The sequence below is a fragment of the Equus caballus genome, chromosome 31 (genome assembly GCF_041296265.1).
Source record: "Equus caballus isolate H_3958 breed thoroughbred chromosome 31, TB-T2T, whole genome shotgun sequence".
NCBI lineage: Eukaryota > Metazoa > Chordata > Mammalia > Perissodactyla > Equidae > Equus > Equus caballus.
In genome coordinates, this window is record NC_091714.1 from 1,317,427 (window position 1) to 1,342,585 (window position 25,159).

General features: G+C 48.6%; 1 protein-coding gene across 14 annotated transcripts in view; it reads left to right on the top strand.

Moving 5' to 3' along the window:
* WDR27 (WD repeat domain 27) overlaps positions 1-25,159 on the top strand; it is a 213,696-nt gene that overhangs the window by 180,795 nt on the left and 7,742 nt on the right. For 9 of the 14 annotated variants that reach the window (XR_002805250.2, XR_002805247.2, XR_011434333.1 and 6 more), the window contains one exon: positions 24,557-24,782. The exons of the other annotated variants lie outside the window; for them this stretch is intronic. The gene's annotated coding sequence lies outside the window, so the exon portion shown is untranslated. The remainder of the gene's footprint in view (positions 1-24,556; positions 24,783-25,159) is intronic. 14 annotated transcript variants of the gene reach the window in all.

Consider the following 25,159-nt stretch of genomic DNA (forward strand, 5'->3'; position numbering starts at 1 on the left):
CTAAGCTCTCTCCCTACTGCAGTAGCTCAAATAAAATCTCTCTTGCCATTTTAGCAAGTGTTCAGTGCATAATTTTTTCCTGTACAACATCCAAGAGATGTGTTCAAAGATCAAGTACGTCCTGCTGATGTACAAATCAATTCTTATTTTCATTTCCCTAATATTCCCATCTGTCAACTCCATAAGCAGTTCAAACTGACCTTGTAAACTGACTCATTGTCATCTCCAGCCAACCTCTGTTTGGGTTTCCTTCCTCAGTGGCCCCATCATCCATCCATTCACCAAGCTAGAGACACTCAAAATCACCCCAGGCAGCTTTGTCCTAAGGCTCACCTCCATCCCGTCCACTTTCCTGCCTTACGGCCCCTGTTGGAGTCTGTGTCTGCTCTCACAGGCAGGTGCAAACATCTCAGGCTGCTCCCTTGCTCCTCTTTCAGTCTGTCTCCTGAGTCCATTTGTTATGATGACTTCAGAAACTTGTCTTTCAAAAGCACCACTCTCCCATTGCTGTGCGCCAGCTTCAAAATAATTAGATAACATCACCTGGAGCAGAGCTTTGCGGGGAGGGGGTGGGGGGTGGCCGTGCTTGCACATTTTGCTGCCATGAATGGGCCACAGGTGTGCCATGAGATTTTAATGGCGGTAAATATTTACAATGTCAAAATTTTTATATTTGTTTTTAAAAACCATTCCAAATTCTCAACTGTTAAAATTAGAGTTGACCCCATCTGCCTGGCTCTCTGTGTCCCGTTTGAGTCCAGGGGTCAGTTATTTGGTGATAAGACATTATTCATTGCCCTTTCTGCCCTTCATCTTCCCATAGAGTCGTCTCTGACAGGGATGACTTGGGTCATTAAGTTTCTGCCATCAGCAAGGTTGGTTTTAAATGTGCATCCTGTATAAAATACTTAGTTCTGACTTTGGCTTAATTTTCTTTTATATTTTTACCATGATATAGTAGTAAAGCATTTATTTGTTATTATTATTTGTATTGCTTTCTGATCTTAGGTGTTTTATATAGAATTTCCTTATGGTTCTTCTTTCCTTCCTACCTTCCTTTCCACCTTCCATCTTTTAGCTTTTGATATTAAAATTAGCCACTTATTTATTCTTGATGGAATTTCTTAATGGATTATTGTTTTATTAAGAGATTTTAAAGTAGTGTTGATGTCTGAGGACAAAAAATTAAATTGGTTTATTACAGGGTACCAGTAAGCTTTTATACAATCAGAAAATCAATTTATCAACATGTTTTGATTACATATGAATGTAAATAATATATATTTTGTGAATTTTCAGGTTTTAATTATCAATTAAGTGGACGTTAATATTTTCATAATTACTAATTTGTTTACAATATGCTTAATTTTACAAATTTTAATGCATTTTGTTTTAGACCATTCTTAAGGATGCAAATGACTCAATTTCTTATTGAAAAAAATCAATTTCCTGATATTAAAAAGTCCAAGAGTAACCTGGAATACTTTACATTTAAATCCGTTTAATAATTATCAATATTTATTTTTCACCCCAATGAACAACTTTTTGATTAAAGAAGGAAAGTAATCAAGCTAACAAAACAAATGCAAACTGCAGCTAGGGTCTAAGGTCACATATTTGGCCACACAAAGAGGATTCTCTCTGGACTGGGGCTCCCTCAGAATGAATGTTTGATTTGTATGAAAAAGTTGTGAAAAGGAGCGAACTCTTGCCACGTTACTATAAATCACCTACTGTGCGCAGAACAGAGTGAACTTTTAAGGTGTTTGCAAGCCTGAAATAAGAAATAAAGTTATTTTAAAAGGATTAGTCGCGAGATTATCAAATTGAATTTAAGAAGCTAGAAAGGAAGTCATCTGTTTAGTAGCGCAAACTACTCACACAATTGTAGAATTGTTACTGTGTTTGAAACCAATGAGGCGAAGAGAATAGAAAGGGTGTCTTTTTTGTTTATTACTATTGAGTGATGCACATCAGATGACGTGCAGACAATACTGATCCAGAAGATCATTGAATCAAAAAGCTTTTGTTACAGACGGATGACTCTGTGTATAGACATTAGTAATGGTTAGAATCCCCTAAGAGAAATTCTTGGAAGAACGTAATTTGTCCTGAAGGCAGAACCGAAGCAAACAGCTGAATAAACATTCAAAGTAGGGTTTGAAACAAACGACGTGGATGGAAACCCCGCCTGCATCATCCCGGAGACGCAATGAGAGGAACCTGTGAGGCTTCCCCTCAGAGTTTGTTCTGGAAATCCCAACATTCAAGTAATGCACACAAAGATCTTCCTGTAGGTCTAATTTCCACACTACCGGTGTTGTGGAAAAGCTGAATTAGTAAAATCCAAGCCATTATTGGTCCATCCATTTTTGGCTTTAAGAGAAGAAATGGAATCTCTAGACCATTCTGAAATTCCTTATGAGATGTCCCACTGCCCAAGGAAGTTTTACTGAATGTTTTTCAGAAAAAGAAAGAATGAAAAAAAAAATCTTTTTTGTGAGTCATTCTTACTTTGCACATTTGTTTAGGGTCGTATTGTCTTCCAAAAATTGTTTACTTAACTGACATGTTTGAATACCGAAGTGCATGTAATTGAGATATTTTAACGTGTAGTCACAAAGTTTGCAAATGAAAAGCAAAAAGTCACCTTTGGGAGAGTGACGTTAAAGATGGCTTTCCAGTCATGTGCAGGTGGCGCCATCGTTTGAATCCTAGAGAACAAAATAGAAGAGAAACACCTGCGTGTTCTTGTGGAAGTTTCATTGTTTTGAACTACTCGAATTTTAAAGTTCCATTGAATTAGAAATCCTCGCGCATTATCGTAAAAAGTTTCAACTGCCTGTGTCAATGAGAGAAAAGAAAAAGTTAAATTCACAGACTGCTCGCACACCTGAAGTCCATTTTAATGAGGGCAATTTTTCCAGCTTTGTTTAATGACAAGAGAGGAGCTTCAGTCTGTTAGAGGAAGAAGCAATGACTTGTCTGCTTTTGGGAACAAGGACTGCGGTTGTTTTCCAACCAATGGTGATTATCAGAAGGATTCGTGAAAAATTCTGAGTCAAGAGATTCCTGTAGCCAATTTATTTATGGACCCCAATGCAGAGGAGTGATATTTGTGAGAACGCCCTAAAATTTTCATTCAAAGTTGGAAGAGATTTCTGTTGGAAGTGTTGCTCAAAGTCAGCATTTAAAGATCTCCTAATGTTTGATGTTCTCCTTTTCTTTCATGCTTCATAATATAAAGAAAAAGGAGTGAGTTTTCTTTCACCTTGCCCATATAGATGCTCCCACATCCTCTGGTTTATCCCAGAGCCCCAGACAGTTGTTTCTAGGTGTGCCAAAGGGAGGAAAACTTGGGACGTCCTGGAGCTGATCACAGATGCCAGACCCACCTTGTGGCTGGCCCACCCGCCTGCAGCACTTGGTCCTTAGGCCAGGATCCAACCATTCTCCCCTGGACAGTCATCCCTCTGCCTGTAGCCCCCTCCTCATGTGAGAGCCCCCGCCTTCAAAGGTCAGCCCCAGTGCGTGCTCCCCACGCCCTCCCTTGTCCTGTGACCCCAGCAGGTTCCTCTCACTTCATGTCGGGTAGTCCCTCCTGCCTCCCAGCAACTCTTGAGCTCCTTGAAATCAAGGCTGGAGCTCACGACTCACATCTTCAGCGCCTCCTGCAGGGTCCTGCGTATGTTCAGTTCCTCTGTGCTGAGTTGACGGGGCCAGAACTCCAGCCCCCTCCTCAGGGCCTGGTGCTCCACGCAGCCCCACCTCACACGGGAGAGGCCAGCTCTAAGTGACAGAGCCCTTTCTTTAAGCAAACCACATCCCATCTTGAAGCTCCATATATGAAAACAGATCTGGGGGCAGCTCAGGTTGCAGAGGGACTGGGGGCCCCAACACTGCCGCCTCTCCCCTCCCACCTGCCCCGATGTGCAAGGACTCTGGGGCTCATGAGTTCATGGAAATTAAACTTTCCACTTGCCCAGTCCAGGTCAGGGGTTCGGCCATCACCTGCTCCTGCTGGATCGCACGGGGCCCAGGGGGCTGTGGTCTTCCACAGCTCCGTCTCCAGCTGCAGGCAGGGAGGCAAGGCCGCCAGACCTCCCATGTGAGGGGAGGGACGCGGGCGGCAGGTGGGGCGCTGGCCTGGAAGCAGGGCGGCCTGGGAGCAGCCCTCAGCTCATTTCACAATTCTGTTTCACCCCTGGAGTTTTAGATGGGGCTGACAGGAAAGTTCCACGGCCATGCCGAATCTTGCCTGTAAATTTCCGTTTGTAATAGTAATAACAGCATCTAACATTTATATGGTGCTGCCGGGTGACAGGCACTGCTCAAAACCCTTCACTGTCTTCTCCTCAACTCACTCAGTTCTCCCAACACCACCATAACACGGGACCCGTTATCAATCCACTCGACAGTCATCGAGACTGAGGCTGAGGAGGGTACCTGGGGCCCAACAGCTGGTGGGGGATGAGGAATTGAGCCTCAGGCAGCCTGGCTCCAGGGTCCAGGCCCATTGTCACTACACAGCAGCAGAGACCCCAGAAACGTCTCCAACAGGTGTTTCTTAGGGATTTTCCAGCAGGAGAGGGGAGCCAACGGGTTCACCTCAGTCACATTGGAGGTTTTCCATTTGTTCAGGATCTGTGCATTACCAGCAAAGTTAGAGAACTTGTGAAGTAGAACCCAAAGCTACAATCTACACGTGTGGCCACTCTTACGATAGGATCATACTTCTCTGATGTGATTTGGTGTTTTTAATCATCACAACTCCAGCCAGTTGTGGTGGTGGGCGTGGGGTTGTCTGCACCCGAAGATGACAATGATTGCAAGCACATACCACTTCTACATACTAGCATTTTAAGCTTTTAAGCTCTTTACCTGCATTAACTTGCTTAATCCTCACCCTGAACCAAGAGGTGAGGCCATCATTGTCCTCTTTCCACAAATGTGGGAGCAGAGGATGCGTCATGAGGAGGGTAGCAGCCTCCTCTGTCCACCTTACCTCTGGCTCCCTTAGGCACCCAGCTCTCCTGCAGAAGAGAGGAAAAGAAGATGAAGTGAGGAAGGAGGGAGGCCATAGGTGGCTTGGTGCATCTGCCGTTGCCAATCAAGTGTCACTTGAGCCAAGAACAGGAACAGCATTGGCCTCACACCTTGGAAACACTGCACCCACCCTCCAGGGCTGTCTGCTGCTGTGTGCACACTCTCTTTACCTAGATTTCACCTGCTGCACCATCTGGTTGCCTCCAAAGCTGCAAAATCTAAACCGTTGCAAATAAAGGACCCATCTTCTCCTGAAGACTAGCTCACAGGTCACCCTCTACCATGAGGCACCAACTCTGACCTGGGACTTCCGAGATGTTGCTTGAAAATGGACAGCTGTGCAAATGGCCTCAGACGTGCGGCCCCTGCAGGCCACGGCGGCAGCAATGGCACTGGGTGACCTCCGTGACTCTCCAAAATGCTTCTTCGATTTCGCAATGAAGCGCGTTTCACACTTGAGCGCCACTGAGGCATCTGGCCTGGGAGGTCTGTGACTTGCACGCCCTTGGCAGCAGACACAGGCTCCTGAAGGACAAAGATGAGACAAGATCTAGAGCCAGAAGCATCCTTTTTAGAGGAGCCCATCCTTAAATGACGCGTGAACACGGTCATTACTGGGCTCAGAAGAGGGAGGCGGTGGGCGGTGGGAGGAGGTCGACAGGAGAATCGTCACCCAGGCTATGAACGTGTCAAGTCAGTTATGGAGTGAGATAATGGCCATTGTCCGCGGCTAGGCAGTTATGTGGGCGTGAGGCAATCAGCAGGCGGGGTGGATATAATGACAATGACCACCGTGCGTTAAACACACCCGGAGGGTTGCCCGGTGCTCAGAGCACATCAGCTGCAGCCCTCAGAGATGGGGCGGGTTCTACTGTTGTCACCTGCACCTTGCACAGCCGAGCACAGGAGATGCAGCAGGAGTGACATCCTGCCCTTGTCTGCCATCCTCCTTCTCCACAAATGACCACACGGAGGCCCCAACTCCCTGAAGGACTTGCTGGGAGCTGGCAGTGCCGGAAGGAAGCCCAGGTCTGCAGAACACCAAGGCCATTTCCTCAACACCCCATGCCACCTTTGTCCTTTTGGGGCTGTATTTGTTTCTCAGAGAAGGCTGTGCTCCCAGCAGTCCTGGCATCTTCTGCTGGATGCTGCAGCCTCTCCCTGCTATTGACACCCAAAGTTGCAAGCAGTGGCCTTCAAGCGCCCATCCTTGGTGCCCAGTGAGGCTGGGAGCTCCCTGCCTCACCCCTCCCAGAATGCCTCGGTAGTCCAGGTCCTCACAGCATCGTTAGTGTAGCTCCAGTGGTCCTCTTCTGATGGCTGCGAACAGCATCTCTGCGGCACGTCCTGCTGACCAGCAGGGCCAGAGCACCCGAGGCTTCTAGAAGTCTCTATGTGTAGGGACATGAATATTTCCATTGTGAGAATTTAGGGCCCCCTACAGATGTCCAGTAGCAACGTAAAATAGCGCAACACCAGAATGTGTGCCCTGCATGCACATTTCCACGGATGTTACTGGAAACCGGTGTTTCCTGACTTGAAAAGATGCCCTTTAAGATAAAGCTGGTATAAGCATGGTCTTCATATCAAAGTGAACCATTGCGACCAAAACTTATGTTCCAGGTGAGTAACAAGAAGATAGTCGATCTCCTGCTCAGTCATCAGTTCATGAGACGTGAGGGATCCTCGAAGCCGGTGGCTCACATTTCCACACGTCCGCTCCAAGGCTGATGGACAGGATTCTGGGACTAGGAACGACCTGGGGACGTTGAGGCCAGGTCCGGCTTCACTCTACACGAGCCGTTTGGAATCATGAGGAAGATTCCTCCTGTTCCCAGCCTGGACCCTCTTTTCCCTGCATTCGCTGCGTCTGAGGTCTTCCTTTGGGGGTGACTTATTTTTTTCCTTAAGTGCCCTTGTTCTGTCCTTTGGGGTTTGGTTCCTCTCATTGCCTCGGTTGTCTGAGATGGTTGATCTGCAGAGCTCTGTGAGCGTGTGAGTTTTGGCTGCAAGCCACAGAAAACATGCCTAGAGTAGGACTTGAGGAAAGGGCACGGTGCTGGGAGGATGGTGGTGGCATGTGGTCCACTGCCAGCAGGATGTGGAGCAGGCTCAGGTGGGACAGATGCAGGGAGCTCGGGGTCCAGGGGCCTGACAGAGCACCCCCACTGGGCTTCCTATCCACTCTCATCTCACTCTGGACTCAAAGCCGCAGGGGAGGGAGCCCAGTGCTCCAGCTCAGGCCACGTGTCCCCTGGGCGAGGGCAGGAAAGACAGGGGACTCTGGACAGAGCCACCACACTGTCCTCTGTGGGGAGAGATCCACGTGGTGACAACTTGTGGTGGGTAAAGTAATGAAAAGCACTTTCCTAAAAGTTCAAGATCTTAAGGAAATAAAGAGATAAAAACACAATGTTTCACCTGCAAAATGGAATGGAGACCCAACGCCAGCAGGAGGGTTTCCCATCGTCCACGGTCCCCGAGGCTGGGGTTGGGGGTAAGTGTTTGTGAGCTTCTTTCAGGCAGAAAACATTTGCCGACACATGCACATGTGGTTGATTATTTCCAGCAACCTTGGCAATTACTCAGGTCTCAGTTATTAGCCACAGGAGAGCCCATTGAGAGGATAAAGATGCCGTCCTGGGGGACCCCCCGCTGCAGACGAGACTGACACCGGCACCAGGGGGGCGAAGGCTCCCACCCAAACCCGACCCTGAGAAGCAGGACTCAGGACGCATCTCTGCTGTGGGAACGTTCCCGCCCATGGGGGCAGCTCCGCTGGCGTCTCGAGTCCCGGGAGACCGTGCTCCTGCTCGTCGACGACCGTTCCAGGTCAGATGAGACGTGCTGAATTGTTTGTCCTGTTTTTGCTGAATATCATGGCCATGCGTGGAGGTTCGCACGATAGGGGACCTCCCTGAGGGTTCGTCCGCAGCCAACTCCTCGTCTGCAAGGGCGTTTGCTCCCGGGTTGGTGTTTGAACCGGCATTTCAGGCGCCACGGATGATGCGATGACGGCCGCCTCTTCCCTCCGGAAATGCTGTCCCACGGATCACGGGGCTCACTTTTCTACCGGGAAAAGATTCATTTCTGCTTCTTTGAGTGATTTTAGAATAGTTATCATAGACAGGGATGCCTCTGTGACGGATGGGAGCTGGAGCCTGGTTTGAAAGTGGTGAAGCTCCTCCCGTGCCTTGTTGAACTCACTTCTCCCCCCTCGTTGTTCTTGAGGCAACGGCAGGTTCCTGTGGACCGGCCTCCGCTCCTTCATTCTTTTAGCGGGTGTTAATAAGCTCCTGCCAGGGCTTGCGCACCAGGGGATGGAGGTAGAAGGAACAAGATAGCTGTGGACGCCACTCGTTAAGCTTGTGTTTCTCCTCTTGCTGAGTCCCCAGGTGTCAGTTCATGTCTGACTGCCCTCTTCCTCTCACTCCCCACATCTGACTCTCCAGCAGACCCTGCCGGCGTTGTGTGAGAGCGAGTCCTGAGCCCAGCCGGGCCCTCCTACTCTGCGTCTGTGAGCCTGTCCCCACGCCTCCACCTCCTCTGGGGCATCGCGTTAGCCTCCTCAAAGGTCTCCCTGGTCCCCTGCCCCTGCCGCAGAGACAGGATGGATGCTCATGCCCTGCCTGTCATCCTGGGTGCACAGGCTCGTTTCTGAGTCTGCACCTCCTTTGCAGGTAGCTGTGGCCCCACGGCCACATCTGGGCCACGGACATGGCGACAGTGACATTCGCTGACTTCTAAAGCCCCAGGTGCCCAACTCTACGTTCCTTCCCTTCCGTGGCTTGGATCAGCTGACCCCAATGACCTCGAGCGCCATGTGTGTTGGGTTGGGTAGTCATGAGACACAAGGGAGGGACCCTGGTCCCTGAAACATGGCTTGGCAGAAAGCCGTCTGGAAACCAGTTTTGACCCACGTCACACAGTGACAAATATGTGGCAGAACTGTTTTCTGAAACTACTGGGAAGCCAGAGCTCTAAGAGTGGGGGTAGGAGGGCACCCAGACGGGCAGCTTCAGCCTCACTTGTTGAGATGCAGATTGTCGGAGCCCCGCCCCAGACCTGCGGCGTCAGAAATCCTGAGGTGGGTTCCAGAGGCCCTTGTCCAACGAGCCCGTCAGGTGGTCCTGCTGCTCAGTAACCTTCAGAAAGACCTGCTCTGGGGGTGTTCCAGGGTCAGAGTACATGCGTTTCCCTCGTGCTTTAGCAAAGCATAACGAGAGAGAGGGGAGCCCAGCAAGGAATTTGCCAATTTTCAAATAGAAATAGCAGAAAATGGAAACAGTCCAATAATGTGAGCTCTTGAAATGTTGGAAAAACTCACTGCTTCTAGATCCAAACAATCAGAAATAAAATTCGAAAAGGCTTTGAATGACAAAGTAGGACTTGTCGGTGGAAAAAGAAAAAGCCTCAGCCTCTTGGGGGAGGCGAGATGGAGAGCGAGGTCCTCTCACAGAGCCGGCAGGACACGGGAGCGACAGAGCAAAGAACAACCTCGTGCTTGAGGAGACCCTGGGAAGCCGCCTGCTTTGGCTGCTGACCCTTGGGATCACTGGGAGCAAACGATTGAAAGCCACTCACTTTTCAAGGGAATTCTACTGCCAGACAGACCAAAAGCCTGGACTGCTTTTGCCCAATGAGGCTGTAACTGGCCCTCATTTCCCAGACTTGCATGAGCAGGTAGTGGGCTGAGAAAGCTGCCTGATGCCCACGTGATGTGGCCACAAAGAAGGATGACCACACACCCGTGGTTTTTGTTTTTTTTTTTGAGGAAGATTAGCCCTGAGCTAACATCTGCTGCCAATCCTCCTCTTTTTGCTGAGGAAGACTGGCCCTGAGCTAACATCCGTGCCCATCTTCCTCTATTTTATGTGTGGGACGCCTACCACAGCATGGCTTGCCAAGCGGTGCCATGTCCACACCCTGGATCCCAACTGGTTAACCCGGGGCTGCCAAAGTGGAACGTACAAACTTAACCACTGTGCCACCGGGCCGGCCCCCACACACCCTTTTGATGCTCATCTTCTTGGAATGTGTGTCCTGGGGCAGCAGGAGGCCCCACTGTCTAGGTGGGGCCATTTTGGGGGTTCTGTGCCTTTTGTGGGTTCATCCACTTTCAGTACGCTCTCACCTGCAAATCATTTTCTCTCCTGCCTGGATGTTCCATACCCCTGACAGTTCAAAATATGTCAAACTCAGCAACTTCAGAACGCAGCTTGCCCGCTCGCCGAGGATCCAATCCATCGCTCGTGTTCTCTGGGTCAGTGGATGGTAGCCATGCCTCATGCTCGGCCCCATGCCATCTTCACTTCCCACACCAGTTCCATTCCCACTCAAATAGCTTGCGAAGGCGTCTCTTGAAACTTCCCCTCCTTTCCATCCTCCTTCTCTCTCTCTTGCATGAGACATCAGACCCTTCCAGGCCTCCGTGTCTCCAAGTCTTGTGTCCCTCCCCGAATGCCACAACTGGGCGTCGATGCATGAATCACTTTGCTAAAGTACTGAGTATTTGGAGATAGGGATGTGAGTGGACACTTCCACTCACCCCTGAGGGCTTCCTCTGAGGCCAACAAGCTCACTTGTCAACTAGGGAGGACCGGTTCTCATCCACGCGGCTCAGTGAGGAGGTCCTGACACATGGCCCACAGGACAACGGGCCTGTGAGATGCTCTGGGAGAAAGAGACCCTGTGGTTGTGTGTGTGTTAGGGTGATGCCACCCATTTCTCTCTCTTAGGGTTTCCCGATGCGTGCCAACATGTCAGGGGAACACATGTCCCACAGCGAGGGAGGCGGTTTTATTTCGTTTAACACGTCATTTCCCAAATGTTTTAGGCCACTACTTAGTCTTTTCCTTGAAGCGTCTGTTAATATCTTCACGCAGAGTTGTGGCGTGGACTTTGGAAAATGCATCTGTGTCAGGAAAAGCTCGCGTACAGGAAGCATCCAGAGCTGCGCTGAGGTCTGCATCCCGAATGCTTCCCGAAACCCATGGAAACGGCTGGACTTGGATTTCACGGTTGGTTAGCGTTTGATTCATGCCCTCTGAGTCCACTGAGGGGAGAGTCCAACAGACATCAGAGCAGATAAGAAATGGAGCAAGAGAGACAGGCCCGTCTGCCAGCTCTCCGCTGGAGAGAAACGCGGAAGAAGGGCCAGAGCTTTCCACGCTGAAGACTTGGTATAAAAAAAATAGAAATAAAAATAAGAGTTGCTATGCTTTCTGAATGACTCGCTATTTCTCCCCTAAGACTTGACCGAGGCGATGATTCAGTCATCTGTTTTGTGACTGCAGAGATTTGAAGTGGGGATTAGACATCTAATTTGCTGTTTTCGGGCTCTCCCGCTGCACTCCTGGGCCCTCGCCACACCGCGGGCCTACTGTAACGGGCAGGCGGGGTGAAGACACGAGCTCTTGGCTCGGCACCGTCAGCCCACGTCTGTCAGACGATGTGGAGTCTGCTGGAGCGAAAGGCCCGTTTGCCTGGAAGGAGAGCAAGGGGAAGGAGAGCGAGATTGCAGACTGTCTCCCAGCCCCACCTCAGCCGCAAGGCCACCCGGCTGGAGGAGGTCAGTGGGGTTGAGACAGAGAGGGACGGCTGCCTGGAGCTGCCCACAGACGTAACGGGCGTAACTGGAGAGCTGACCTGCATCCTCCGTGGGCACCCCTTTCCAGCTCTCTGTCGTGGACACCACGTGACGGCAGTGAAGAGCACCAGCCTTTGCCTGATGGCAGATCAATACGCTCCTGCAGCTTCAGGACAGAGAGCTGAGGTTCTCCTGGTCATGGAAGTGAGTGTTTTCCACTCAAAGTTGGACGCTTTTCAGATTTATCGCAGTGCAGACTTGAGGACAAAGGGAGATTCTCACTCAACAGCCCTGAAATGGTGGTCCTCCGTCCTTGATGACTTGAGGCTCAGCCGTCAGTCAGCCAGCTGGGAGCACCCCTGCCTTCTGGGACCCACAGCCTCTGGCATCAGGCAACTTCTTGCAAACCTGGTAAGACAAATGGCTCAACCCAATTCCTGTTTTGAAGACTAGAGCTGGATGGCTTCTGGGGAAGGTCCAGACAGTACCCTGTTTATTGTCCCTCTGAGTGGGTGCCCCAGGGATGGCAGCTCACAGCACCTCGCATGATGACCGGAGTCCTCCCCCTGAGGACTGGTGAGCAGGGTCCCTGAGGTGCTCCTCTTTCCCACGCACTGAGCGTGGGCTCTGTCCAGTCACACAGAGGAGCCCATGCTGATGTGTGCCAGGTGCTCCCTTCGGAGGGCTGGTGATGTCATTGTACTACACAGTGTTTGTTGACGACTTGCCAGCACAGTGCTGAGCACAGAGAATGCAGAAACAAATGCAGCCTCTCTTCACTTTCTATTTGGCAAGTCCTTGTTGAGTGCCTACTCTGTGCTGGGCATTGTGCCAGGCACAGGGACCTGAATGTGGCCCAGCTCCTGAGCTGGGTTATGTCGCAGATGAGTGCGACAGGCCATTGGAGCAGTGCACATGAAGTGGCCGTGAGGTCATCATCCTGCAGCTGAAGGCCACGCAGAGAGAACTGAGAAGAGCTTTGCGTTGCACGCCCAGCATTGCATGTGGCATGGTGAGGAGGACCCACAGGAGACCCTCAATGCAGGAGGGACGGGCAGGGTGCATCACAAGAGGTGCCTGGGGGGCAAGTATTTGGCCTAGTGAAGACATGATGATCCATGGAAGTGTAACGCACTGGACAGCGTCGAGTACTATAGAAACGAAGCTGAAGCAGACACCCGGCCTGTTGCTCTGCTTCTAGAGCAAGATGCAGAGTACCAACGTCTTCTTCTGGCAGATCCTGTTGACGCTAGAAGAGAAGATGAAAGAAGAGGGAGCCGTCTTCAGCATATTCACAAAACACCCCCATCACAAAGAAACCTCAATCCTATCGCGAGAAGAAGATGCAAGACAGAGGTCACCCCTGGCATGTGTAAGTCAGAGTAAACTTTCCTCACCCGTTCGTTTTTCCTCTGTCTTCACTTGATGCGAGTCTGGATGCCCTTGAAAGATTGACCCCACACTCTCTAGGTATCGCTCTTCTCCGTCTAGACCCTCGGAAGATGTTTTGTGAATAATGGGCATTCAGCTGGAATCAACATTGATAAATTCTCTGACCCAGGTCCCGTTTGGTGATGGTGTCACCCCATAGCCTCTTTGACCCAGATCCATACCGTTCCTGGGAGTCACCCCTCAAATGCTTATGCGTCATCACTGGCTTTCCTGCTGAGCTTGCCCGCTGAGTCATCGGTTGGCATCCATTGGCCCTTTCAGGTTTCCCCTCATCCAGCTGCCCAGCATTGACAATGCCCCTTTCATTCTAGAAGGTCATCGTTGTGCCAAACACTGAGGGGGCCTGGAAGTCGCCTTTCCTCTACCTGACAGAGAATGTCCATGCACCCAGAGACATGCTCCTTTTCTTCTGACAAAGAAAGGGACAGTGTGGACCCTTGGACCTTGGCATACGCCAGTCACAAGAGGTCATGGGAATGGGCAGAAATGTGTATTTCTCACAATTTGCTGTATGGTAATCACAGGCTTCTTGACTTTCTGCGAGGACATGTCCCTTCCTTTAACTGCAGCTGTGCACATTCTTGCCCTGTGGGGACAGATTCAAGACGTTTTGAGACACTGAAAGGCATCCTGTGTCTCTCGAGGCAGAGGGCAGGGTGGGAAGGGCATGGAGAACCTTCTGGGGTCTGAGAAAACTGAAGGGGAGCCTTGCAGACTCATTTAGCACAATAGAATGGATTTTGAGGTCAAGAAAATTATCTTCTCCTTGGATTTTGCCAGAAAAATGTCGATTACTGATGAGAAGCCTCTTCTTTCTTGCTCCAGTGGAGTTTTTCCAAAACGATGTTAGAGATGAAATCAGCTAATTTGCATATTTTCAGAGAGTAAAAATTGAGTCAAGAATCTTTCATTGGGTTCACTTTAGCGACTTAAAAAAAAAATTCCACTCAACAGGAATCCAATGCTTCTTTCATCTAATTATAGAAAGCATCATTATTATTTTAAAAAGTCTGCCATTATCCATCACATCCGATTTTCATGGAGGGTTCGGCTCTTCAAAGTATTTGCTTTATTCCCTGTCCAAGCTCAAAGGCTCTTGTGCTTTAATTTGGGTAAAGCCCGTCCGTGGAGCAGGTGCCCAGGGTCCCATCACCAGCCATCCCTGCCTCCTGTCCACTCTGTTCTTCCCTGTTGACCCTAATCGCATTTCCCGCAGGACCTTTTCCAGTCCCAGGATTGAGTCTTCGAGTCGCGTCTCCACCTCTTGCCGTCCTGAGTTTCAGAAGACCGTCTGTCCTCTGAGTTTGCTGAGAACTCTGAGACCGTCCACTCTCCAGTCACGTGCTCTCCCCTCCCTCAGCACTTGAGTACGTGTTGCTCTTGTCCCACATGCTTCATGCCTCCCAGTTATGTTGTGCACGTGCACTCGGCCTGTTTGTCTTTAGGTTTATTTAAGGCAGGGAGCTTTCTTCAAGTGTTATTTCTCTCCGCATGCAGTGCTTTGTGGGGGCAGGCACCATTCACCCAGTCCCTCGACCGTGCCACGAGTATCTCCTGAGAGCCTGTTGCATGCTCTGTTCTAAGTGCTGGTGTTCAACAGTGAACAAAACTCACGGAGCCATGTCCTAGAGGAAGTGGAGCATGAGACAAAGAGTAAATGTTAAGTTAGAAGTGTTTGGAGAAAAACAAAACAGGAGAAGGGGTCGGGAGTAGTGGGGGTGTCTACATAGGGTTCTCAGGTGTGGCTTTGCAGACAGAATGGAAGTTTAGGGGGCTTCTGAGGAAATGAGGGATGGGCAGTTGGGATGACTGGGGGAAGAGCAGAGGGACAGGATGAGGAGGAGGAGCTGGATGCAAAGGTCCTGAGGCAGGGACTGCTCAGCGCCATCAGTGAACAACAGGAAGGCCCAGGGGGCTGCAGAGAGTAAGGAGGAGGAGGAGGCAGGGGACGCCCTCTGAGATGACCTGGAAGGCAAGGGTGTGGCACGTACTTGTAATGAGGCCACGGTAGGACTTCGGGTGACACGGGAAACCCTCAGAGGGTTTTGAGCAGAGAAGTGATTCCATTTGACTTAGTTTTCCACAGCTTTACCCTGATGCAAGGGTTCAGACAACTGAGAAGCTGGAGGGCACACAGGTCCCTCACTTCTGACACCGCCTGCAAGTTCAGGGGCCCACAAACTACCCTCAGGTTCAATAATTCCCTGGACTGACTCACAGAACTCACTGAGAACAGTTATCTGCAGAGAAAGGACACCAGCTAGGAGCAGCCACGGGAAGACACGAACAGGGCAGAGTCCAGGAGGAGGACCGCGAATGGCGCTTCCAGTGCCCTTTCCCGGGAGTCTGCACTCGCCCAGCATCCGGGTGTGACGACACGTGTAGGGTATTGTCAACCAGGCAGTTGGGGAACTTACCCATGCCTCGGTGTCCAGAATTGTTACTGGGCTCCATTACACAGGCACGATTGACTGTCCACGTGACGTATCTGTCCACAGGTCCACTGCTCTGGAAGGACCAGGGCCCACACCCGACATCGCACTGTTACTCCCCGGCTAGCCCAAGGCCCCCAGACGCGCACAGATCACCCCCTAGGAGCTAAGGAGCAAGGCCAGACCTCTTTTTGGGCAAGCATAGAGTCTTTTTTTTTTTCTCCCTGCTTTTTCTCCCCAAATCCCCCCAGTATATAGTTGTACATTTTAGTTGAGGGTCCTTCTAGTTGTATAAGCATAGAGTGTTTACTGCTCATCTGGATGCCGTGTTTATCAGTGACCACCAAATTTCAGGGCATGCTGTTGACTTTGACCAAAATATACCTTCCTAGCCAGAGCAGGGATTGTAAAGTGTGATTAAAATTTCAACCTCTCTTGAAGACAAGTGAATTCTTGCAAGTTGATAATCTGTCTGTATATTCTAATTGGAGAAACACCAAGCAAAACATTGAAGGTTTAGGTAGGTGCTAAAGAACCAGTTTTAACTCAGGCCTTGGCAGTATTATTTTTTAGAGGAAAAAACCATTAATTCTCTCGGTGCCTCATCACTTCTTTGGCCCCAGGGAAGCCTGTTTCCCGTGATTGACCACAGAGCGAGTGAGACAGCTGAGCGCCGACTCTGCGCTCACCTCAGTGTGTGTTTTCCAAACGTTGCTTGATTATTAATAGCAGGTATTTGCACACTACTGGAGTTGTTGGGGCACTTAAGCCCCCAGAAGGCCTTCAAACGTGGCTGTGGCTGAAGTCCAGGAACACACTGCCCGGGGGGACCCCCGGAAACAAAGCCGGAGGAAGCGCTTTTCACTGTCATTGGGAAGTGGCTGTGAGCGACCAGTGTGTACAGAGAAGTCTCCTATCACAGAACACAGGAGGTGATTATGTGGCGGGGAGGGTCCCTATGTCCTAGGCAGAGTCGTTGGAGGGGCCCAGATACCGAAGAGGGGAGCATGCACCTTACTGATGACTCAGGACTGGCCAGAGTCCTTAGTCTGCAATGAGTGGGGACTTCAAGATGGTGCAAAGGGGCTCTTGCCTGGTGGGGTCCAGAGGAAGAAGATTTGGCTGCGCTCAACCTGAAATGAGAGATAAAACAAAAGTCATACTTAAAAGTTGTGATGAGGGGCCGGCCTCGTGGTCAAGTGGTTAAGTCGCACGCTCTGCTTTGGCGGCCCAGGGTTTCGGTGGCTTAGATCCCAGGTGCAGTCATGGCACTGCTCATCAGGCCACGCTGAGGCAGCGTTCCACATGGCACAACCAGAGGCACCCACAACTAGAATGTACAACTATGTCCTGGGGGCTTTGGGGAGAAGAAGAAGAAAAAAAAAACAAGGACAGTAATTGTGATAGTTATTTACATTTATATGCATGTGTTAACACTATGAAAGTTTCGCAACCTACGTTAAAACAAAAAGGGTGTGGTGACTTTTGCTGAGTAGTTCATACAATCAGTTTCCCTGAGAGAAACACGTGGCAGATTCGGAATAAAGCATTAAAACCGACGTTCTCTTCACATAGAAGCTAAACAATAGGAATGTCTTCCTCCTTCCACGGTTCTTCTTTCTTGCCCAGTTTCCCAGTTCATCGGTCTCAAACTGAATCTTCAGTGGCTGTTGAACAATCGAGCGGCCAATGAAAGGAGGGCTATGACTTGTCTTCTCTCGTCCCGCAGGTGGGACGGCCGACTGAAAACATTCTCCAGGCAAGCAACTCTTTTGACTAAAGCAAAATGTGATCCATATGTAATGCTAGAGAGGATTAAATATTTACTGGTTGGAATTCTGCAACAGATGGAAGAATTGGGATGGATCCCTTACTTTCCTGGGAAAGCGAACACACAATCTCTAAATCCCATAACCTGAGCGCACGTAACTTGGCTCGCTGGTTCCACCCCACAGCCCTCCCGCCCACCCTGCGCAGGGACAGACGCTCGGGAGCCAAGGCTGGCCCCGACTCATGTGTGACAGTAGCGCTCAGTAATGCCTTAGAAAGCTGCAGCCTTTGGGAACACACTCAAATCCCTCTTTGGAATCTTTAGAGCAAAACCATATTGCAAGAAGTGATTCCCCTCAGCTGTGTGAATTATGAGGCTCCACCGGACGAAACGAGTCTCACGGGTCAATGACTTTGTTTCATCCCAGCTTGTCTTATATTTCTACAACCGATTTGTTTCTTGGACTTCCAAGATCTGCGAATTGCAGGTGTATGCCCGTGAAGTGGCAGAATCTATTTGCACTTTTGTTTCTTAACTACTTATAGTCAGGGCTACTAAAATTCAAATATTTGCATACTTATTTAGAAACCAAAAGTCAGTTCGTTGAACATTTCTTGGTGTTATTCCCATAATACTTGGAGGTTGAACATATCCATGGTTTTCTTTTGTGATTTCTTATTATCACGTTCTTATATATACGTTCTGAGCATAAAATTGTTTCCAGTGACTGTTTTTGAGTACCTACAAATTACGCATCTGATGTTACCATGTCAATTTGATTTGTTCAATTGTAAATTATTCAGTATTTTCTAAGCAGACAACATATTATTTCCTCTAATAAACTACTGATGGGTGCTTTGACGTGTAATAATATGCCATATTTTCTTCCAACAGCCAGGACCCCGGGCCTGAAACAGTGTTCTTTGTTAAGACAATACAAGTTTTAATACTATTAATCCATGGTGTAATAACAAGAAAAATGCCACTTATGTATGTTTATTTTCCCCAGGCATTCTAGATATTCTGCAGATGGTCTCAGAAGAATGTATAGCTCCTTGGAAGCAGAGCTTAAAGTCAATGTGATTTTATTAGAATTAGCAACGAAGGAAACAAGAAAATCATTTCCTAAACACAAGGCCATAAACCATTTCTCATGCAAAAATCGCTTAAACTGCTGTCTTTATTTCCTTGCAGCCTTAGTTGAATAACATAGAATTACGTTCTTCTGGAGGGGTTCCAGTAGCCTTCTTCAGGTTCTTTTATCAAAGTTACATGTGTGTCTAATAATGTATTTGTGCTAGCCCACAATTTTTATTGTCCTTTCCAGGGAAGACGAATGATGGGGCTGGAGTTATATCCATAGTATTTCATTTTTCAAAAATAAAAACCCGAAGCAAAGTTGCAAAATGACATTCAATAGAGGCGGACGGAATGGGGATTACGCGAGGCTCTGTTATATTCATTCTTCCTGGATTTATGTTTGTTAGATTGTTTCAAGGGTGGTTTCTGGCTTGTGCGTGTTTGTGGGGGCAGGAACGTTCTGTATTTTCCAATCTCCTGGTCATCAACAATAAATAGGATCTTTGCTTCACCCTAATCAGTAGGCATGTTTTGGGATAGAGACAATGACTTAAAGAAAATATAAAAGTTATTATTCACAAGATAAGAAGCTCAGAAGTAGAGTGGCTTCGACATTAGTTAATGAGCTGCTGACACTAATCCAGTCTGAGGGTCTTCCTAGGGCCCGGCTCTACCTGACCAGCATGTCATCTCAGCCTCTGTCTTTCATGGCCACAAAGTGCTATTTCTTGGGCCAGCCCAGTGGCGCAGTGGTTAAATGCCAATGTTCTGCTTCGGTGGCCCGGGGTTCGCCAGTTCGGACCCCGGATGCGGACATGGCATTGCTTGGCAAAGCCATGCCGTGGCAGGCGTCCCACATATAAAGTAGAGGAAGATGGGCATGGATGTTAGCTCAGGGCCGGTCTTCCTCAGCAAAAAGAGGAGGATTGGAAGTAGATGTTAGCTCAGGGCTAATCTTCCTTAAAAAAAAAGAAAAAGAAAGCCCATTTCCTCTTCTAGGGGAGTGACAAGCCTTGTCCACTGTCCCTGAACAAAATGTCAGCTCGTTGCAAAAGCCAGGGTCACTTGGACCTTAAATAATTAGTCAGTGCATGTGACCCAGTTAGTCAGGTCAAAAGACTAATTTTGGGGGAGTTATCTTCAGGGTTGCCTGCTCATTTTCCCAGAAAATTTCTCATGTGTTCACTTACACTGGATACACGCACTTGGACCTAAATGCCTCTTACCAGCAAATATTTTAGGATATAAAAATAAATACTATTTGGGGCTGGCCTGGTGGTGTAGTGGTTAAGTTCGCACACTCCACTTTTTGGGGTTTGCAGGTTTGGATCTCAGGTACGGACCTACACACCGCTCATCAAGCCATGCGGTGGCAGCATCCTACATAGAAAATAGAGGAAGATTGGCACAGATGTTAGCTCAGGGCCACTTTTCCTCATAAAAAAATCAATCAATCAATTAATTAATTAAATTAAAATAAATATTACTTGAACAAAATGTCATAAGATTGAGTGGATGGAAGTATACATCGTCAAGTTCCTTACTACTCATTGTTTAACCTTGCTCAAAAGTCTCCTAGGAAATAAATTCTAGTTTTGAAGCTTGTCTTTTGCAACATTGTATTTAGTAGAATTTCCTTCCCACCTACCTTGATCCATCACGGTTCTGCTTCATTTTGCTGTCGTCTGGCAAAGCAATTGCGAGGAACCATTGCTCACATCAAATCTTTTGAAACAGTGTGCACTCCACAAAGTAAAATAAAATTAATAAAAACCTCACCAAACTAGAATTACTATTCCATTCTCTTTGTTGTCTTTAATTTCTAGTTTCATCCTTGCAAACCGTCCGGTCAAATGGGTTGAGGAAGCGTGAGAGACTGCTGGAAAAATGAAACTATACTTATAAGGGCCAAAAGGTAAATTAAACAAAGTAAAACTTAGCGTGCAGAAAGACTGTAGGGATGGTTTGAGTAATCCTGCCAAGTTTTAGTTTGGTTGCAAAGCAATGGAAAATGATGAAAGTTGCATTTCTACCCCGAGTTTTAATAGATCATTAATCGGGGTCAACCAATCCACCATTTTATTAACAACATTTAGATGTGTTATTGAACTACTTGAGATAAAAATGAAAAGTAGCAATATTCACAGCGCTTTGGCTGGAAGAGTTTTTCGTTTTCTTGCTGCTGGTGAAGGAATGTGCAGAAGCCAGTCCCGGCCGTGTCGGAGAGCCCAGAGAGGCGATTTCCAGGCTTGCTTTCAGTCCCTTCACTGCTTTCCGTCTTCCTTGTGTTTTTCAGCAGAAAGAAACATTAAATTGTTTTTTCTACTTCTCACTTCTACTAAAAAACACGTAACGTTTTGGAGACGATAAAATGAAACGCAGAGAAATAGATATTCCTGTAATAAAGATGAGGCCGTATTTGACTCAAAATATTAACGAAGAAAGGCACACCTATTTCTGCTTTTATGTGGTCAAATTGCAGGCCTTCAGCCGTCCAGATTCACACCGGTTTAAGAGATTGCCGTACGCAGAAAAATAAACGCGGCCCCCAAACGCCACAGCAGCGTCTCGTATTCTCTCTCTAGTTTGACAGTCCAAGGAAGCCAAATATTTTCCACTTTATAAAATCTTTAAAACCACCAGGGGAGATGTGCTGGCATTGTCGATGCTGGAGCCGAAAGCGCCTCAGCTAACCACATGGAAAAAGCATACGGAGACCAGATTTTTCCAGGCCATAATTCAGCGGGAGCTGGGGCCTCGCTTCCAGCACCAGAAGTCTTAGGAGGTGACTGGCAACTTCACAAGAGGCCAAAGTTTTCAAATTGGATGAAGGATGAGGGTAGGGAGGACAAACCTCATTTACAGCAGCGATTAGGCTTTTTCCTGTCATTTCTTCCCCACTTAAAATGGCACTAACGCGATTTTGTGTTGACTAAGAAAAATAATATGATGTGAGTTTTCTCTGTAGGCGCCATTTATTTGGATAAGAACCTTCCGAAGAGAAAAAGATAGTACCTCACAGCTGAGTTTGGATTTTGTTAAAAAAAAAAAATCTAGGTCCGTCGTTCGTTCAAACCTTCATGAATTTGTTGACAAAGTCAACAAACACTGATTGTATCCCTATTCGAATGTTCCTGATGGAGACAGTGTATCAGAGCCAATTAGGAGCCTAATTCTGGAGTCAGGCTTCCTGGGTTCAAATCGGAGTTCCACCAGTTATCAACTGGGGCCCCTGGGGAATGTCTCTCAACCTTTCTGAGTCTCTGTCTCCTCATCCATGTGGTAAGAAGACTAATAGTAATCGTGTCATGGATTCATGTTCCTGGCACTATTAGGCAGAAAACACAGGGATAAGTGATTCTGTTCACTAATAGCTACTCTTTTTTTTTTTTTGGTGAGGAAGATTAGCCCTGAGCTAACATCTGTGCCAGTCTTCCTCTATTTTGTATGTGGGATGTAGCCACAGCATGGCTTGAAGAGTGAGATGTAGGTCCATGCCCAGGATCCGAACCTGTGAACCCTGGGCTGCTGAAACAGAACGTGTGAACTTAACCACTGTGCCACCAGGCCAGCCCCACTAACAGCTACTCTTGTTGCTAAAATTCACGGCTCTGTAGAGAATGTACACAGTAAAGGCCCTCATGCAGTGCAGTTACCACTGTTTCAAACAATGTTTCTCTCTGCTCCATGATAACATTGTAATTTTATTGTATTCGTATCAACTGTAGGATATATTCTGGCTAAATAACAACTTTAAACATACTCGCCTTCCATTTTTAATTCAGCAGAGTGTCTGAGGATGCCTAACTTGCTGTATTTGCCATCATACCTAAGTCAAATATGCCTCCATCATATTTGGGTGTTTTTTGGGTTTTTTTACATATATGATCACATAAATGATCAAAATGAGTAAATGAAAGGAAAACTTACCCCTAAAATTATGCAGACACTCTGCCATTGCTTGAGTTCTTCCTAGAACACACACACGCACGATTTACATATGTAGTTCCACTTCTCTTTATTCCTTATGAAGTATATTCAGTTCCACTTGCAGGTGAAGAGGCCTCGCCCCCAGAGCGCTGCGGACATCTCACCTGAGAACAGCCTGACATATCTGCCCTGCCCCACGGCAGACCCCGCACTGCCCATCGTGAGGCCCTGGGGACACGCCCTGGGCGAGCACACCGCCTTGTTCCTGCGTCTCTGCTCGTAGCACCACAGACAGTCCACACCAAGGGCTCACGGACCCTCGACGTCTCATGCCCTTGAGTAGCTCCCGGGGGATGCTATTGGCTCGGCTGTTAAGATTCCCCTCTGCTGTTCCCTGTCGCCGGCCACGCAACCGAGAAATTCTGTGCAAGTGGTTTTGTGGAATTTGGAGAAGGTCTGAGGCGCGCTCCATGGGGGGCAGGTGCAGTAAGCGCCGATGCAGACACTCTGACACTGAGGCCGCTCTGGGGACAGGGCCGTGAGGGCCACCTGGCCCGGCACGCCATCTTATGCCTTCTCTTTCCTGTGGCTGCTTTTGAAAGTCCTTCCCATGAAAATTTTATAAAAGTGTTAGTCTATTTTTCTGATACTTTTATGCTTTTAATTTTTACGTTGTTTTTAAAAAATTAATTTAACTATTGTTAGGTCTTGTGCTAGTTTGCTGTTGCTGCTGTGACAAGTTATCGCGCACGCAGTGGCTTCATCACGCCTGTTTCTTATCTTACCGTTCTGGGGTCAGGCGTGCTGTGTGGGTCTGGCTGGACTGAGGTCAAGCCATCAGCAGGCTGCGTACCTCCCGGGGGCTCAAGGGGAGATGTTTCCTTCTCATCCGGATCACTGGCAGAATCCAGCTCTTCGCAGTAGTAGGACTGGGTTATTATTATTATTAATTTTTGCTGGCTGTGAGCTGAGAGTCATTCCAGCTTCCAGAGGTTGCCGCGTTCCTTGGCCTGTGGCCCCTTCATACTCCTTCGAAGCTGCCATGATGGACTGAGTCCTCCTCACACAGCATCTCCCTCACTCACTCTTCTGCCCCTTCTTGCTCCATTTCTGAGAAATCGTGTGATGGTCTTGGTTCCACCTGGATGGTCGCCCCATCACAGTGCCAGCTGATCGGCAACCTCAATTCCAGCTGCAGCTTTAATTCCCTTTCCGCCACGTAACCTGACGTGTTCATGGGTTTCAGGGGTCAGGATGTGGACACCCTTGGCTGGGCCATTATTTCACCCACCACAACTGTGCGCCACCCCCCCCCCCCCCCCCCCACCGTTCTGGGCACAGCTCTAGGTACTGGCTGTGGATGCGACAGCAGAGACCAAGTCAGGGCACCTGCCTCACGGGGTTTACGTCTCAGGGTGTGTCCAGTCCTGGTGCTGTGGAGGTTGGAGAAGGGTGAAGACTCCTTGCTGCCCGTGGTGTCCAGAGGTGGGGTCAGTGTTCCCTCCCCCACGTCTGGGTGGGCACTGGGCCTCTGAAACCACAGAACAGGACAGAAGTTCCTTCCGGGCCCAGCTCTTAGCAGACAGGCAGCTTCCTGGCTCTTGTGTGAGGAGACGACCACGACGTGAGGAATCCCAAGCTGCCACGTGGAGAGGCCCATGCAGGAGGGACCCGGGGCTCTGGCTGAAGCCCTGGCTGTTCCAGCACCAGCTCACCAACATGCACCGCGTTTGAGCGAACCCCCACGGGCAGTAGTACTGACTTCCCACTTGTCTTGGCATCTCCAGAGCCTGGTCAAAGGCCCATAAGTGTTCAGATATTTGTTCAGTTTAGCCAACAGGTACATTTCCTCGGCCAGCAGGTCCCTGACACAGTTAAAGGGAATTCCTCAGCTGGAGCTTCCTGGGGAAGGATAGCCCACTATCTGAGCCCTTCTCCAATTCCTGACCCACAAATCCCCGATCAAAATGAAATGGTTGTTTCAAACGACTTAACTCTGGGGTAGTTTGTTGTGTAACAATAGAGAACCAGAACAAGCGTTTAATCAGACTAATATTTATCTGCATTTTGGTAGGAAGTGGCGAGCTAGAGATGCAGAAGTAAATTTTTCATTAAAGTTAATTATCCTAGCCCGATTCAGTGGGTAGAAGATCCTCTCTCTGCTGCTTTTACAGACGGGATGTGCACTGCTCAGAGGTTTGTGGGGCTGTTTTTGACACGTTCACATGCATTCACTTATTGTGTGTATTTCTGAAGGTCCTGTTGAGGTCACTCTTGCCCAGGAAACTGTCTCTGTGTCCTCCGTCCGGACTCACCGCGTCCTCTTCGTGGTCCGCGCACCTGTCACAGGCCTGACACTGTCACGGCACCGATCTCGTGGGACCCCGATGATCATTTCAAGTCCTGTCTCCATTCCACTGACCCCATCAGAGGCAGCAAGTATTTCTTATCGGTCTCGGCAGCTCCAGCACGGAGGACAGAGGTTTGCATGCGGTAGATGCTCAAATATTTGTTAAGTTGAACCAAAGTGTACATTGTCTAGGCCAGTCGATCCCAGGCTTCTGTGCGTTTTTGAATAAGTAAAACATAAAAGGTGGGGAAATGGAATATGTTGCCAATTTTTTACTTTTCAAAGTAAGATTAATAGAAAGAACCCACAAAACAGCCTTGAAAAATCTGCCGTAATTAACGTTACGTCACACAGCAGCATCCGTGTGAACTCGAGCATCTGGGGAGGCTCTGCTCTGAGGATGAAGGACCTTCGTTTAAACGGGGTGCATTTTGACTTACGGGAGGCCCATTCCATTGTCGGAAAAGGGGTGCTTTGTAGCAGCTGTCTGGGCCATGTCCTGCTAGAGC